This window comes from Solenopsis invicta, chromosome 8, assembly GCF_016802725.1.
Source record: "Solenopsis invicta isolate M01_SB chromosome 8, UNIL_Sinv_3.0, whole genome shotgun sequence".
NCBI classification, from domain to species: domain Eukaryota; kingdom Metazoa; phylum Arthropoda; class Insecta; order Hymenoptera; family Formicidae; genus Solenopsis; species Solenopsis invicta.
This window is the reverse complement of record NC_052671.1, coordinates 12,393,574-12,412,579: the sequence shown is the minus strand read 5'-3', so window position 1 is coordinate 12,412,579 and position 19,006 is coordinate 12,393,574.

The following is a 19,006-nucleotide window of genomic DNA, read 5'->3' as shown; positions in this document are numbered from 1 at the left end:
TTATTTGCGATTAGCAATGGCATCTTTGGCTGTCTTTATCATATTGTATATCCAGTGAAATATGTTCACTGTAATTTATGATGGCGCATTAAATTAAAAATTCTTATCGTAATCTGCTGCTGCTTTACACATAATTTTCATTATTCTACATTTATGACGTATTAACAACATTAATTTCATGTTCTTTTTGTGGGCATCATATCTTTGACATAAGTAGAACAACCAGTTAATAGCGAACTTACGAATTTATTTCATTTCTTCAATGTATTACAGATTTTTTAATTCTACATCGAGAGAGAAATTTGAAAAAAAGAAATCTCTGAACTTTTGAATTATTCTACATTAAATAATACTGATTAGTTACGCTACATTTAATTAATGAATTATACCTGCATCTCTAATTTTTGTTGTGTACTATTCTAAATTCTGTTGTATACGTACGCCTACCATAGTTCCAAGATAGCGACAGCTACTGCAAAAAGCATCATCGAGGAGCTTTCGATTGGACAACGCAGTGCCAATGGCAAACAAACCTTCAGCCGGTTATCAATAACGATCGATTGATTTTGGGCATGATAACGCAAAGACATGTATGTGGAAGGCTCGAAGAGGATAAGTGGGCAGATTAAAAACGAGATAAACGCGTCGGCACGTGTACCGGCGGCATCTTTCCTGGCCAAGCGAGTCACAAAAATATGTCATGATAACTGTGCTAATAACTTTATTCGACTTGTTACACGATTTGTTATAAATGCTATAATGAATAGCGAATGAATTGGAAGAGAAAAAAAAGACGCGCGCGTGAAATAAATTTTAAAATGCTTCCACACATTTCAACTTACGGAGGAGAAAATGATGTTACGGTCCCTGTAGATGTTATGGCCATTGGTAATATTTTCGTGATTAGGTTTTGTATTATAAAGAATTCTTTTGAGCATTTCGAAACTTTTTCAAGACTTTTTCAATATATTTTAGCATTTAATTACCTATACTTGCTCTCATTTCTTTTTAAACTTGAAATGTATTATCGTACAAATATACATACACTTGAGTGCTTTCTTTTGTTATTTAATATTTTTTTTGGCTGTACACATCTCGAGTTATGCAAGGTTAAACAATAATATGGATTTTTGCTAACGCAGCCCTTAAATGTGTTGCCGCTTCATTAGGGTCCCTCTCCTCGAAGTCGAAGAAGTTATTTAATAATTTGATTGTAATTCTACTATTATTCTATAAAATATTTTACATTACATGTATTATAGATTTTCAATACTGCAGTCTGTGAGAAAGAGTTTTGTGTACGTGCAATTACATATATATTCTACAATATTTTCTTATTTTGAATAAATATATAATTTTATAACAACACATTGTGTTTTTTAAAGGAAACCAATGTAAAAATTTTTTTTGCAAAAGGCGAAGCACACTATCATCCCTATTTCTTTTTAATCCATTACGTCTTCTCGTAACATTTTTATACTATATAATACTCTAAATAATAGTCATTTTTATAACTTTGTGTCTAGAATTGATTAAACAACACATTGTCGAATGTAATTATTTAGTTTTTAATTTATATTATTGATTATTAATAAAGTTACATGTAAATGGTAAGGGTTCTCTACTTTATTAATCGAAAAGTAGGAAATACAGATATAATCTTTAAAGTGTGATTAATGTAAATTTTGAAGAAGAAAATTTGGTAATCTTTGGGTAAATAGTTTGCAGAGAAAATTTTCGCCGCAGTCAATCGGATGAGATAGTAAAGCAAGTTGAGATGAGAGCTCTGTTCTGACGTCTAGTTTGAAAACTTAGACTAATCTTTCGGTCTTTTTCCGTCGTAAGTATCAATATTATTCAAACCTACGCATTTATTAAGCTCTACGACACATTTCACTGTCAGTGTATTGTAATAATATTTAACTACGATTCTGGGACATTTTTGCGCGACAGCACATTCAATTCGTACTCATTGACCTTAAGCTTTTTGTTGGCCAAGTGCGATCGAGTATCTTGTGTAAATTTCCTAATCTGTACATGCTGCAATCCGCCTGTTCAATGCCGATTTACCACGCGACTCGGCGAACTGTAATCCGGAGTGAAAGCCGGAAATGCTGATCCGACGTTTGAGGAGATTAATTGATCGTCGAGCGATCGAGAAATTCGTTTGAAGAGAATTAAAAACTTTGCATTTTACGAAATGAAGCTCTTTAATCTTTCCTGCGTAATATCTTGATAAAACTGCACTTTATTACGAAAAATAAAATATTGAAATCGAGTAAAATTTCACTTAATATTAAAAACCAAGTATTATTTTTTAGTACGAAGAAAATATACGGAAATTGTTTCAAATTTGCAAACTTATTTAAGACAAAATTAAATAAATGCCATGCAAGAAAGAGTAAATATAATATATATCTTCTTTTGTGTATTTTGTGATATTGGCAGAATTAGTTACATAAATTTATTCGTCCGCGTATCTCTTTTATCCTTATGTTTGCGAACGATTAATACAAACGATTAATATCCATTTCTATCAAACCAATGTTTAATAGATTATTAACTTTATAGTCTCGGTTAAACTTTTTTATCTTTTTCTAATTCTTAGAATTAGATAAAAAGATAAAAACAAGTTTAATTAAAATTTAATTAAAATAAAGTTAATCTACATTGTCAGAAATGATCAACACACACACACATATATAGAAAACAAAAATATTTATTTTAAACTATTTTTTTTAATAGTAGGAAGATATGAATGAGATTTTTGGTTGACTTATTACTGATCTAGTGACTAATTTCTTGGTTTCTACTCTTCAAATTTCTATAAGTAAAATTTCATTAAAAAAGTGAAATAATTATCGATTAACTCAAGTTGGAATAACTTTTTAGTGACTATTCAGTGATTTTTTATTCATATGGAGTGAATTTTTCTACTCTGTAGAATAAATTCTTTCACTTTGTGGAGTAAAATAAATATTTTCATTCGTAATTAAAAAGTGAATCTGATGTGCTCCATGTCAGTTGAAAACAGTGCATTCTAAATAGCAACGTTAAACGTCAAGTTACGATTTTCATTGAGTTAACATAACTGTTACGAATAGATTTAACTTTAAGATCAGTAATTAACGTATTCTAACATGTTACGGATGTTCTTGTGCGGCAAGTCTTGGAGCTTTAGAATAAATTTGTTGATGAATTATTTATTCTAATGGAGTAAAATATTCATTTCAAACGCGTGACAGAGTTACTTTTTCATTAGAGTTAAATACTCATTGTTGATGAAAAGTGCAATTTCAATCTATTTCGAGTGGTAGTATTTTCTGTCGATGGGAGTAAATTTTCACTCATTTTCAGTGAGATTTTACTCGAAGAAATTTAAAGAGTAGTGATTGATTTATTGGTTTCTAGAGTGCGATGTTTCTTGAGCTATTTCCGCTAGTTGCTTTCTCTAAGAGATAAATTTCGAGGCGTTTTTGTTATCTTATCTTTCGCTGTGTCACTCCATAAAAATTTCAATTATAGCTATCTTAATTTTATTTATCTGAACAAGCCCTTAAAGTAATGCGTCTAGTGTGAAATCTTACATGTTTTTGAACGTACATATAACAGTGTTAAAATCTTTATTAATCCTTAATCGCTCTAGTGAAATAGACTTTTATTAAAGTTAAATAGTATATTGAGTATTATAACATCTCACTAGACCGGTTAACGATTAAATTTCGAAAATCTATTGTTTGAAAAATACTTATGTCTCTAATAAATTTTAGTACATAAGTTTCAATATATAAAATAATATTTTAATAAACATCATTTGTTCTTTTATTTTTTGAAAATTGATTAATATTCAAAACATTCAAGATATCACTCCTTTATCTTTTTTTCCCGCTTTTTTAATTAAGAGATACGTTGAAATGTGGAGGTTCCAAATTTTTTATTTGTTCATAGATAAATTATAGTGTGTCGCTCGATTTTGATCTATAGAGAAGAAAAAATATCGTTTCCGAGGAATCGTCGGTTATATATTTCATGGTCGCGGCAACCATATGCACCTGCAGGCTAAATATCGTCGGAACACAGCCGCGGAAACGCGCGTAATGCGTGTGTCGCGTTAGCGAGCGAGCGTTAGGATTATCGTGGGCGATAAGGTGACGCTGCGGCGATCGTAGCCACCTATATCTCGGTGCTGTGTCCCAAGCGTTATCGCGCTCGCGTATGAGCACCGTAAACGAGTCTTAGTTAACGGGCGGCTATGCGGAGGTGCAATCTCCCGCGGATTATTCGACATGATACACGGGCAGATATACACGGAGAGGCACTACAAACCTGTGTATCCGGCCAATATTTGACTAAATCATGAACAATGTTTGTACACACGCGCACTCGCGCGCACATGCGCTGGAGAACGCAGCGCGAGCGCGCGCGCACGGCGCATAACGAAAATGCACGCTACGTCGCGTTAGTACAGCGACGCGCTGATTCGCAGCCTCGGGGATTATTGGCGACCATGTTATGCGCCGGAATATTGACGGCGAAGGTGTCCATTAGAAGCGGAATTTCGTGAGAAGCACCGAATATACCGCGAGACATTGCACTACTGCAAAACACTGTTAATGAAGCTTTAGGGATGAGGAGGAAGAAGAGAAGGCGCTACGTCGCAATATTTCGTGTAGAAATGATGATAAACGCCCGATTAGTTGGCCTGAATATAAATTTGTGATTTGGACTTTTGTTTTGTCTAAAGAGAAAAGAAAATTTTAAAAATCAGATTTTCATTGCCTTCTTTCTACTTTAAATAATGATAAACTTTATTACAAAATAAAACTTAAATAAAAAGTTTTTATTATGCCCCACAAATAAGGACTTTGTTGAATACATATTTTTCTTAAACGCCTCATCTCAAATGATTTTTATTAAAAAACAGAATCAAGGTCTTAATTCGCAAGTAGATACAGAATTTCTTGATCCTATACTTGGAACTGTTAGATGAAATTGTTATCTAACCGTTTAAGCTTCTTATTGATACGTGAGTAGACGTGGCGAGTTGGTTGAGAAAGAGAGGATATGTATTCTTGAATTGTGTCCGTTTTTGATTTTCGAATATCTTTCCGCTCGTTACCACGTTTTGGTGCGGTTCACTCTCTGTCATACATAAGTTTATTTTTTTACCCGTTTGACAGTTTTTATGAAACTATTGATGTTACTGATTTATTTATATAGACTACTTTATATATTTCGTGACTGTTTATACTTTGGATGCTAAATTAGTTATGGAGAGGGACATTTGGAAGATTTTACATTATTTCTGATATAACTTTCGGAGATTGTTAATTCGTTAATTCAAAAAATTGGAAATATAAAGGCGAATAAGAATATATCGCGGTTATCAATGCGTAAGTTAAAACAGTTTATATTTTCTTCGATTGTTAATTTGCACTCGGAGGAGGATCCAATTCCAGGATCGAAACGTTTGCGTTATTTATTGTCATTTAGATTGTAAATCAATTACGGCCTTCTGCGACGGCTCTTACACTTACATTTTTATGATTCATTTTATTTAGAACCTTAATTATAGTTTTTGTTATTTCTTTTACATGTGGTGTCATTCATAAATTCTTCTTTAGTCTTTATAAGTTAATTCTAATAAACATGATATTTATGAAATTGAAACTTCCTTATTAAATACTGATAAGGACCTCATCAGATTAAAATAAGCAAATTTTTCTATTAAATAATGCTTGAGGCTTCATGTTACATAAGACCATCCTTAATAAATTTCTATGGAATGTTCTTATGTAACGATAAGCAGCATTTCTTTGCAGTTTATTTTATTTTTTGGAACTGATAATTCTACCGATGCATAAAATTCTTTTACTAGTTATGATAACTTTATTTATAATTTATATGTATTTAGATTGCTTGTACAAATAGAATTCAAATTCTATTTGCACTATTTAGGTTAAAGGTAATTGTAAGTTTATCGTTATTCAACTGTCTGAAACAATTTTTTTATATTTTTAATTGAGACATAATTAAACGAGTCTTACTTCTTAGAGTTAAATCGATCAAAAGAGGTTAAAATTTAAATATTTATGTTAAGATTAATGCAAACTGGCAAACATATAGGTGCTTGACGAGCACACTTTGCTTTGGATGTGATCAGGATTTGCGAAAGACAATTTTTAGCTTTTGTTATCTATACGTACATCGTCTGAGGCACCATCTGATGAACGAGAACATATTGGCATAAACACGTTGCGCATATATATATTTTGGGCAGCTAATATAGCGGCGAAGCATTATGCGAACACCTTGCTGGCATTATGTTTCAAGTCCCCGGGAATCAATGTAAAATGCAACGTAATCATTAGAGACTCTTAAAGCGGGAATCGAACATATCTATATATCCCGGAAGAAACGCGCGGGTTTCTTCTTTCAGCTATCAAAGAGATGCTCTTTGAAGAAAATATTGACCTCGACTCGTTCCGATCTTCCATCAGTAAATTAAATATAGTTATATAGGAAGAAGCCGATTCCGCAAAATGTAAAAAATATTACACGGGCTCTTCGGTACTTTCTCGCGGCACTGTGAACTATACTTGAACCATTCTTAAAAGCGAAGCATTAGAGGTTAGCGGGTAACGTGAATTTAATCTTCAGACAATTTCAAGTGACGCTTAACAACAAAACGTCTAACAGAACCATAGTTTAACATTTAATTTACCGAGCTACTGTTAACATTAGCTATTTGAAAATTTGTCTTATTGTAAGTTTAACAAATCGAAATTTAATCAACATCTTTTCTTGAAAATCTTATTTTCTACTCGATTTCTTTTTTTACTGGAGCGTGAAACAGATCCGATCTCATACGAGGCCCAAATGCACGAGAGGCTTAATGAACGGGAGGGTTAATTTCACTGCGCACTGCGGGGTTGCATAGGCCGCGAGTGCATGTATGGCGAGCGGCGCGCCATACGTTCGATATATTCTCGCGCTGAAAACCAGGGTGAGCGCGAAGGGGTGCAGGGAAAGAGAAAGGAGAGAGAGAGGGAGAGAGGGAGAGAAAGAGACAGACCCACTCACGGAGAGGGAGAGTGCAGGGAACTGCAGGGAAAGCTAGCTGTAGGGAAGAAGAGGATGCGAGAGTTGACTGAAAGCGACTGGGAGCGAGTCCGGAGGGGCGAGGGAGGAGGACACTCCGACGGGCGCATCTATTGACAAGGAGGAAAATCATCCGATCATGTGCGCGCGTGTATCGCACGTACGTGCATTTTATCGTCATCTCTCGGTGTCCTATACCGAGAATGATATACAGCCGATCGCGTATGCCGCGAAACGCGCGAGCCAAAGATTAGCCGGGAATTTGAAAGTAAAATTCGATTATGCTCGTGCGCGAAAAGTTTAAGTAAATGAATCAACTTCCTCGATTTGCGTTGCTGCATAAAAAAATGCATTTTTACTGGTTAACGTATCTGTTTGCTGTTTGTCGCTCGTCACGGCGCTGCAGTTGTGGAAGCTTAACCCATAACGGATGGCAAGTGCTAAAAATATGAACTTCGGGAAATAGCTTTTCTAAATAAAATTGATGTACTCGTAACGTGTTCAACGTACCGTTAAATATTTACAAATTATAAATATACTAAAAAAATAGCAATCATATTTTTTTACGATGCTGCTTTTGGTAATGTTATAAAATTACGTGAAAAGTAATTTTTAAAATGCTGTTTTCGCATTAAATTGTTAATTTCAGTTAATTGCTGTGTTGACATTAGTTTTATATAAAGAAAAGAAATAAGATACTAAGCGAGAACAGCAGAAACGTAGGGTAACTGCGGTATATACGCCGCGCTTAATAAAAACTTAATTTATCAAGCACTATTTACTACGTTTAAGGAAAGTCAAGTGCATCAATAAAAGCTTCATACTATCTACTACTTATAAAAAATTAGAAATATAAAATATTAATTTTTTTTTAATTTGGAAAAAGAAACTATAAAAAATCCTTGCATTTTTGTCGTAATTAAACCGAGTGGGATATATGGCCACTTATGAATGGAACAATCAGTTTGAATAAAAAATACAAGAGCTTTTGTATTTTCATGTATTCCATCCTTTATTATTTTTCTACGTTTATGTATCACGAAATAATCATTAAATCTTTTACAGAGAGAGAGTAATCATTTTACGTAGATTTGTAATATTACATCGCTGCATCACTCATAACATTGACAAATTGATTCAACTCACGATAATTTTGTTAACATTAAAAACTAAAATTACAATACAGTATTAATTTAACGTAATAGTAGTTGCAAGCAAGTTATTTCCACTTCTATTGTTTCTGACTTCTGCAGCATAAATCCCCAATGCGTAAATACCTTCAAGGAGTTACCCTCCTTGCGATTGCAATTATTTTCATTTTTGTTACATACGTTCGTGTTTCGTTGAGAATAAAGAGGAACTTTCCCGTAACCGTCGTTCAGCTTTCCTTCGCGAATCTGGGAAATCCTACATGCGATCTATTCAGAGGATTTATTCTTGCGCGACGATTAATTCGCCGTCGCAATAATTCCAGTATGAATTCCGGCGAAAGACAAAGTCTGACCGTCGTTTGCACTTTCGGCACGTGATCGCCGAGCTACGGTACGGACGACGAGGAATCGTTGCGGCTTAAGGACGGGATCCGGTTTACTTAGGTGCGCCGGCGAGAAATTGAAATTTTCGTAAACGGATTAGGGGAGCGGTCACACGACAAACTCCTTGTTAATTAGAATATAATCCTGGTCTTAATGGGACACCTGCTACGTAATAAAATCAGGTGCAGCGCACGTCGATCGTTAAGTTACATGTGTGTCGCGGCGATTGTACGTGCCGACATGAGCGTAGGTTGGACGAACGATTTTGCGTTAACGGACACGAACAACATTTCTATAAATAACGTCGACGTAGTTTACGCGCGATGCTAACAAATATGTCGCGTGTAAATTTATATAACATTGTAATCTTTGTTCTGTATTGTTAAATAGATGAGAATTACATTTCCTTGTGAAAATAATTTACATATTCGTGATGCAAATTGTATGTTTTCGGAAATCTTCATAAATTCCTCGGGAATATAAGTGAACGCGTTGATTCTTTTAAGGCTGTCTTAGATATCATTTTACACCGACTAATGTGTGTTTTGAAACGAAACAGTAACGGACGACAAGTATCGAGAAAAAACATTTCGCAAACATTGAATGGTTAAATCGATTAAAGTTACGGTCAACCAATTCAATTCCACTCTCTATACTCATACTATTGATACGACGATTAAAGTGCATACATTATTAGCGAATTTTATAGGACATACCAAGGAAATAAAACGTGAAGCGTTTTTGTGCTGGAATGGTTGCTTGAATAAAACTTTATTTGAATAACGCTCCGCTCTGGTTTTAACTCAACCATTTTGTCCTTAATTTCGATCAGCTTGTCCGTTATCTGGCCCCTCGCCCGTCCTTCCTCTTTTCTTTCTCGTCGTTTTACCCTCCCTTTCCCATCACAGAAGGGCAGACCTTATTGCCAGGGGCGTACTCGAATCGACGAAATCTGATCGTTGACGTTACGCGATGTCGTATTGGATTTTTGCCGGAAATCAAGCGAAACATTAATAGCTATTCTTGTTTATTCCCATTTTAAATAGAAATTTATATAAAAATATAAAGAAAATTGTTAAATGAGTAAATATTTTAAAAACTATTTATTCAATGAATAAAAATTCTGAATTTATTAATATATTATAATATTAATACATTGTCCATATTTGTACTATAGATAATATGTACATCATTCTGAATTTTGTGAAAAACAAAAATGAGTGATGATTTAAATTTTTATTGAAAATTTAATTATTTCCAAAGACGTAATTCTCTCTTTCCATAATTTTTATAATTATTAATTTAATAGAATAGAAAATATTCGTTATATTCATAAATTAAATTAATATGTCACAAACTTTGAAATAGATAACTTAAAAAATATTTTAAAAACGTAACTATAAAACTAAACATAAATTCATCACTTTCGGTAAATCAATGCGTTGTTTCTGGTTACTTGTTTAATTTGTAACTTCAGTCTCGTCACCAAACGGCTCTCTTTTCTCCACCAAAGTCGTTTCGTCTTCTTTCTGTTTTACGATAGGCAGGGGGAGGGACTTATTACCGTTGGTAATAATCGGAACGACAATATTTGGTTATCGCGACGATGGAGTCGTTTCGCCGAGGGTATCAGCTTCGAGTTGTGTTAACATTCGAGAAAGAAACACTATGTATATAGGAAGCCATTTGCCCTCGCATTATGTAATTCCCACTCGAATCTTTTTAAACAGATGCTCATTTGACGATTAATTTAGGACGATGATTTGTTTTAATGAAATTTAACATTGATAAGATTGCTAAATATTAAGATAAATACTCATATTTTTGAATTATTCACATTAACTTGAAAGTGATTACATATTTTTGCTAGTTATAAATATCTTTTAAAATTGGATTTTTTTTTAAGTTAGTTAGTTGAACCTTTGTAAAATTATGCGGAATAAAAGTAATTACCAATAAAGCAATTAATATTTGTAAGTATTATCATTGATTATTTGTATTTTATTGTTTAATTGTTTCCAAAATTTATAATTCTTCATTTAACATTTGTAATAATATATTAATCTCTTTTATTTTCAAAGCATCAGAGTGTAATTTTTAGTATTTACATTTTTGAAAAGTTTACATTATAAAATTATTGTAAAAAAAATATAAAATTCCAAATTATTAAAAAATTATTAAATATTTTGCAAAGAAAGAACATTTTATAACTACGAGCGAATATATTCAGTAACGGGGAATTAGACATTATGTAAAATGGAATGAAATATTAAATGGAGGTGCAAAATCCCTTTTCACACAGCACACTTTCTCTCATTTGAAATCTTCTTTCATTGTAAAAGTAGACTAAAAATTATAAGTACAAACAAAATAATTTTGTCGTCCCCATAGTTTTGTTATAATAAATAGATATTTATGAAATTAATACATGTTAAGACTCTTAAATTGTGACTACGATCTTAAGACAATAATCCGGCGTCAGTTCCGAAATGAAATGTGTCTGGTTAATTTTTTTGGTCGCAACCCGGCCTTCATGACGCCTCTTCCATCGTCGTCGTTGTCGTCGTCGTCGCCGGTCACGTCATCGACTATCTGGCCGGCTCCTCTTCTTTTGCTGGTGCTTTTTCGTCGTTTTCCTCCTTTTCTCCGTCGTCGCGTCGGCGGGAAGCCTCGTTGTCGACGAGCGCGCCACGTAACGTTGCCATCGCTACAGCGGGGTATCAGCTTGCCTTCTGGTTGGCTGAGAGCGAAGGCTGCCCTCCTGAGAGCGGTGCGGAGTGCAGGGTACCCTGGGTACCCGAGGTATTGACGCGCCGCGGTTCGACCGAGAGTAAGAGAGAGAGAGACAGAGTGAGAGAGGCAAAACTGGGGAGAGAGAGAGACGAAGAAAGAGAGGAGAGCGAGAGCCGTAGAATGACGTTGGCAGAGAGGCAAGGGGGGCGGATGGCAGAAAAGGGAGGGAGGCAAAGAGAGAGGGAGAGGCCAACACTGGAGAACCCAACACGCAAGCCCGTTCAACATGGCCGACGCACATCGCACCCACACGCTTCCTCTCGCTCGCTGATAACTGGACTATCTCGCTCCACTCCCTCGTCCTCCCTTCGCTCCCCCTCAGCGCACTGCGCGTACGTTCTCTTCTCCACGAGCTTCCCCCGGCGATCCGCGCGATCTCTCTTTCTCATCTTCCCTCCTCGTCCGACTCATTGATTCTTCCTCCAGACATCTCTCTCACTTCCACTGCTGCCGTCCTGCTTGTTGTACTCTGCTTCCGCTCGTATATACGTGGTATCCTGTGGCATCCTTTATCCTGGCCTCTCTTTCTCTCTATCCTTTTCTCGCGCACTACTCTACACACTTGCACCCGTAATCCTCGTACGTTTTCTCTCTGTCAGACATTCGCGTCTGTAAGTTATCGTACCCTTTTTCGTCTCTCTTGCTCTTAACCGCTTCCACCATAGATTCACGCAGATGCACTTTGTCCTGGTCCCTCTTCTCTTCTCCGAACCTTCTTTTTTTCTCTTGCTCGCGTTCTACGATTCTTCGCACACGTAGAGATAAGGCATCATACTCTTTTCATCGAGTACTTCGTTTCGGTTCGCTTTTTATTCCTGTACTTGTACATTGTCCTCGTTTGCCTCATTACGCGAAACCGTGGTGTATCGAAGTGTGAAAAAACAACGTCTGCGCGACGGTATTGACTATCCAGCAAACACCGAATATAACATAGATGTAATATCATACAACACATACATGTGTTATATCTGTGTTATACATCTACGTTATACTCACTGAGTTTGCTAGATGAAAAAGGGAAAAATAATTTACAATACTGATGATTGAATGATCTGATTATCAAAAATTATGAGCTATTTTATATGAATTATATATTTTATACTAAAAACATCATATAAATGTTATTACGTATTTAATAGATAATAAAGATAATTAAATTCATTTATTTTCAAGATTTGTCACAATAATTCGATGGCAAGCCTTCGCAGCTATTTATGGATTTATAAATATATTCAAATTCTTTATATAGAATTTCACTTAAATAGTTAAAGTGTGTGAGACCGATACCATGATAGATAATCGAATAGCTGGATAATAGATGTTTATAGAAGACATCTGTATAATAAATCAAGTAATTTGTTCATTTTATTATATAATACATAATTTAATGAAATATAAATAATTAAATCTTTTTTAATTATTATTAATCTTTTTCGGATAAGTTGTAGATATTGTGATGCGCCAGTATCACAATGTATTGTAAAAATCTTACACGGTCAATAATACTGCTCAGTACTATTGACTCAGTAACACTGACAGTTGTATGCATCAATATTTTTACAACTTAATTTTATTTCTAGGATTATGTCATTCACGAATGTAGAACTATACTGACAGTTTAATACTAACTCTTCTTTGCAAAATTATTATTACTGTCAATGTTTCTATCACAGAGATGCTGATCCTGGAGAATCAAAAAATTTCAATCGTCACCAATATTCTACATCAATCCGTGAATCCAATATTAACTAAACACGATCAATACTGCATTTGCTGGTACTAATAGTATTCCTGCGTGTATAAGGTCTCTATTACAGCGTGAGTTAAACAGTAGAAACTAACAATAAATAGAATGACGAATAATCAAAGTTCTATTGTAAATTCCCATTCATTCTGTTTTTCTCAGAGATTTTCCATCTGTAAATCTCTTCTTGTAAAACTAACTATTGCTCAACACAAGGCTCATATGGATTTTTATAAATTTATTCATATACCTTTTTTGCGATGACCGTTTGTGCTGCAATCGTCATGTACAATCTAATCGAGCTTGCTAAATATAGCGAGAATTTTAAATTCGCATTCAATATTACGCGCGTCTGTACCATATTTCCAAAATGAATTCGACACACGTAGAGCCTAATTTACGGGACGCGGATTTATTGCGAGCAGCCTGGCGCACGCGAATCGTCACTGTCGCGCGGCGGAGCGCTCAAAAATCCTGCCGGCTCGATAACACGCGGATAAATCTCAATATCCCCGATCCCGTCATTAATGCCGTTTTAATGGCGCCGCGTTTTCAATTTCACGCACGGCTGGCGTACCACCACCACTACGCCTGCATTCCCGCGCTTTTCCGCACGATTCCGATTGTTATTCGGTCGTTGGTTAATTTCACGAGGCGGGACTCATCCGTTTTCATCCGGCGCCGAACGGAAAAACAAGTTGTGAATGCGCTGCTTCCGCTGCCAATGAATGCGTTTATATTTAACGTGCATTTTACCTGACAGATATCGTATATGATGATGATTATACATGTTATATACATATTATTTACATAAGAAGGCTCATAAAGATAAAAGATAAAATAGAAAAATAAATATGTGATATCTCAGAATATAGTTCCGTATGTATTTCTATAAAGGGAAAAATACTGAAAATCTTCAAAATACATATAATAGTCAAACAAATCCTGAAAAATACAATAGCCACTCTCAACATAGGTCTATTACAGTACAATCTTCTTCAAATGTCTGGTTCTCCCAGAACGTTAACGATCGAAAGCTATACTTTATCAAGCTTTCCTGAATAAGGACGTTGTACTTTGTTCAAATTATTTGCGTATGTTTTTGAGCCATAATGTATTTAGATCACGTTTTTCTTCAATCTTGAATAATAATAATCCGCAAGTGAATATTTAGCATTTTTTTATAACAGCTTCTAGATATTTTAATTTTCTTTCTTCATCATTTAAAGGTCCTTAGAACTTTTGTTTATTTATTCAATTATTGTATTGTCACTGGATTGATCATTTTGGCAGTCTATGGTTCAGCTTCAATATTGCAAAATAGTGTGCTAAATACATAATACTATAACAATGGTATTCTTAGGGAAACTTTCAAGCATTTGCTGATATTTTTCTAAAAGTACTTCGTGCTTGTTTATTTCTACATTTTACCCCTTGTGTAATATTTCAATTATCACTGATCTATCTATCACATGGCTAGGATGTTACTTTCTCAATGTCCACGCTTTCAATTCATAGCTTATCGTAGATATGAATGAGGTTTTTGCTAATAACTAGTCATTTTTTCTTGGCATTTAATTGTAGATCCATTAATTATTATTCTAGTTATCTAATTTATTCTACTTGCCAGCGAGTTTACAAGTTTTTAAAACTTTTTTAGATTTGTGATAACGCAGTTTGCGTATTTAAAATTATTATCATAAATAATTTGGCCTTTCTATTCGGTATAATCTAATCCTTTTATTATTAAAAATCTAGTGAATTACTCGATATATCGAGTTCTTTGTATGTATATTATATATTTTTATGTATTATGTGTGACATATTCAAATAAAGTTACTTAAAAATGCTTCATAATCTCGCCATCAATAACTTAAATTGTTAACATTTTTCATCAAAGAGGAAAAAATTATACTTTTTATATTTACGTTCTCTAATCTTGTTAACATAATTCTACTAATATGTTTTCCATTCTGTCTACTTAAAAAATTCGTACTTGTGGCGAATTATTAGAATAATTTTGAGACTAATCTGGAAATCGCCGTGAATAGTATGCGGCTTTCGACGGGCTTGTATCTGGGGAATCGCCGGTTTAATCCTATTAGGGAAATAATAGCGTATAATTAAAGCCGGTGCACCACCATGCAGGTTTTATCGTTAGGGGTCCGTTAGGCGTCAACACTTGGGGTTTGTTGCGCGAGAATGCAACATGTGCGGTTGCTTTTGATCCGTCACACCTGATTTCACCCTCCCGCTGATTTTTACGCCTAACGAATTGAAGTCTGTTTAACCTGCATTTAATCGGGAGGGCCGCGAAAGGCGCCAGATTAAAAATAATCTCGTTCGCTGGCAAACGCATTTATGCGCCATATGTGCATTAGCGATGACTGGCAAGTGCATTACGGCGGCGGCTTCAAGCGCAAAAATCGCATCATGCTTTATCGCGAGTTTTGATAGGAATTTATCCTATACGGCTTCGAGCTCTCCGTATAAAATTAGAGATTCAACGTTTTTAGACTCGTTCTTGTTCTCTTTGAGACGGAATGTGCTTTACATTGTGATTGTATCACAACAACAATTGCATTCATAAATTACTTGAATCGTACCATTATTTCATATTTATTATTTTATAATTCCCATAAAATCGGAACAAAAATTATACTTTGACAAGAAAATTTAAAGATTCGAACTTTTTTCGATAACTGTAAATTCGATTCACTGAATGGCAAAGAGAACATTTTTACTTCTTGTTAAGATTCTGTTTCGAAGAAGTGAAGAAAAAGTCAATATTTTTACAGCAATTTGCAAAAATTATTTAATTCAAATGAAATTCATGTAAAATCTGAGATGAGGATTAAAATGTTTGAGCAAATTCCTTAACATTGGGTGAGCTACCCCCCGTTTGATCTTGCCAGAGCATTGCGCTAGGGTACAGTCACTCTCATCTTGCATTCCGCGCAGTCCCACAGATCCTTGTCGATCAATCCGCGCTATCCCTTATTGTGATTTTCTAGAGCGAGTATCCGTGCGCATGGCCATCCCTATGGCTGGTCATTGTCCGGCAAATCCACTGACCGTACAGACCGGCACGTCGCCGAAGGCTGTGGCTAAACTAGACGTGCATTAGTACGGCTAAATAATCGCGTACACACTTGTGCCGTTAGCCCTACGTCTGTGGATTAGATGCATTATGCTTCGAGTATTCCGTACCACGGAGCGTCGCCAATTTCGTCAACGATCGGGAACCGTTATTTCTAGAGAACGTTGCGCGCGTCGTTGGCCCTACTCGCAAGCGCGTATCGCGGAAGATTTCTGTGAAAACTGTAGAATTTCGTGTTTAACGGGAAGACTCGATAATTCTGTGCCGCGAGCGAGAAACCGACGATTTGCAATGATTGATGTGCCCGTCCGCCATCCATCTCTCACGGCTGATAACTCGTGAATTTAAAATTAATTTAAAATCCAGCGCGGTTATTTCGCGATTTGTAAATTAATTCGGCAGGATTTGGCTCCCGACGCCAATAAATAATCGTTTCGATGTATACGCCATTTTAAATGAGAAGCGCGCATATTAAAACCGTAAAAACTGAAAGTAGAATAATAAAGTAATGGCATTAGTGAGCAATCGACTGCATCCGATAAATAATTAGATTTATTACTGTATATGTAACAGAGCTATATAAACGTAATTTTAAATTGTACTATAATTACAATTAGTAACGTGATTAAATTTCTTAAAAATATATATATAATTATATATTTTATATAAGCCTTCCCTTTTAATTAAGAGTTTTAATAAAAAAATGAGTTTTAGTTGTCTTTTTCTGTTTAATTTATATTAAATACAATATAAATCTCTTATTTTTATTTTATTTTTATATTGTAGACTGTATTTATTACTTTTTCGAAATGTTTATTGCATTACCTGTTACGAATATAAAGTCTTTTATTTAGATTGGTGAAGTACGAAGTATATGCAAGATCATAATATTTGCTAATTTATATTTATCTTAGTTAATTTTCTGCAGCTAAAAAATTGTGACCGTACTTGCAAGATTATTTTTTTGTTGGATTCATGGATTTGTTAAATCAAAATGATTGTACGGATGAGTTATTTCTGCGAAACTTCGTATGAGCGGAGAAATATAATAAGCTGAGCTTTTCTGTCGTACTTAACAAGCTCAAATTTAATAATCACATAAAATACATGCGAATAATTCTAAACCGATGCTCTCTTCAACAATACTTTGACATATATTCTTGACGTACTTGGTTTATTCTTGCGAGAGAAGGAGAAAGGGAGAGAGGATACAGTTTCCCTGAAACGCTGCGCGTATGCCGGGACGTGGACGGCTACTTTGGAAAATTAATATGTCAAGCTTGCTCGTTCAGCCGGACGGACGCCACTGGCGGGAAACTCGAAGAAGAGCCATGCTGGACGAGGAAGCGACGTGGATCGTAGCCACGTCGTGTATTTACCGATGGGGAGGCCGTGAGTTGAGGGGGGGTGGACACCGTATAATTAATCACCGCTCATCCATCACGTGCTTCTGACGCACTCCCCGGTCATTCCTTAGATAATAGATTCGGTCGCGTAGGATAAGCACCTCCTCGAGCACGCCCGAATTTATATAAGCATATATATATATATATATATATATATATATATATATTGGATTTTTAAAAACGTCGAAGTTATCCGACGAGAGAAAGATTGTGCGAAAAATAACGATTTAATGATCGGATGCAAAACGCGATGCAGTAAAACGGGACATGAAATAATTATATAGTGAAAACTCTTCTTCAAACTGATAATTTCTCTGGTAAAATATAATATTATGTAGAAAAGAATATTATCTGAGAAGAGAGTTGTGAAATTTTCACTTTTTTTTTTTTTTAATATAACTTTAGGAAGTATGTTTTATAATGCATGTTAAAGAATGCAACATGAATATTTCGTAGTTTTAGATTTTTTTTTATCAACTGACAAAATCTTTTGTGAAATTACATATTTTCTCAGTGATACTATTGTCGACGACAGGATGAAGATCGGGCAATATATTTTTCATGAAATTTACAAATCACTGTAAAATCAAATGCAGATTTAAAATGAGCTTTGAACTCGTCGCTCTCATCGTGATTTTCCATGAATTAATTTTATTAAAAATGGAAGCAATATTTCGACGATCATATAATCGAGGAATTTTAGTCTCGCGTACGCGAGATACACAAATATAGAGAGGAGATCCGGAAGAAAGAAATTAAAAGGTTTAACGCTATTGGATTCGAATCGGCCGCACGAGCGACGTCGATCGATGACAATTAATTCAAAAGTCGTACTTACTAATTATCGCACGCGGGCACAATGTGTGATTCATTTCGTCAAATTTGCGGCCGATACGTCAAATCTGAATAAAGCAACTGGAATTTACTTGCGCTCGATAATTTGTGTGCACGGGGTAAATATCGACTCTACATTTTGGTCGGTTAAAATAATCGCGATGCGAAATGCACGATGATTATTTTGAGGCGCATAACGCGATCGCCGATTTTGAATTCATCGACATCGGCGAAATCAACGTCGTTCGCTCGTTAAAAATATTCACTGTTTACGTTTAATAACAATTATTTCCATATTTCCGTTTCCGGCTTTTAATCCGACGCCGATGCGATAATTATTCCTATTTACCGAAAGGCTAGATAATCGAACGAACCGCGACGCTCTCGCGGAATTTGCATTCTTCATTATACATCGTTGTATTTGTACGGCAAACAGAAAATATTTCTGCATTAATTACATAGCACTTACATGTCTGGATAAGATAAATTCTTA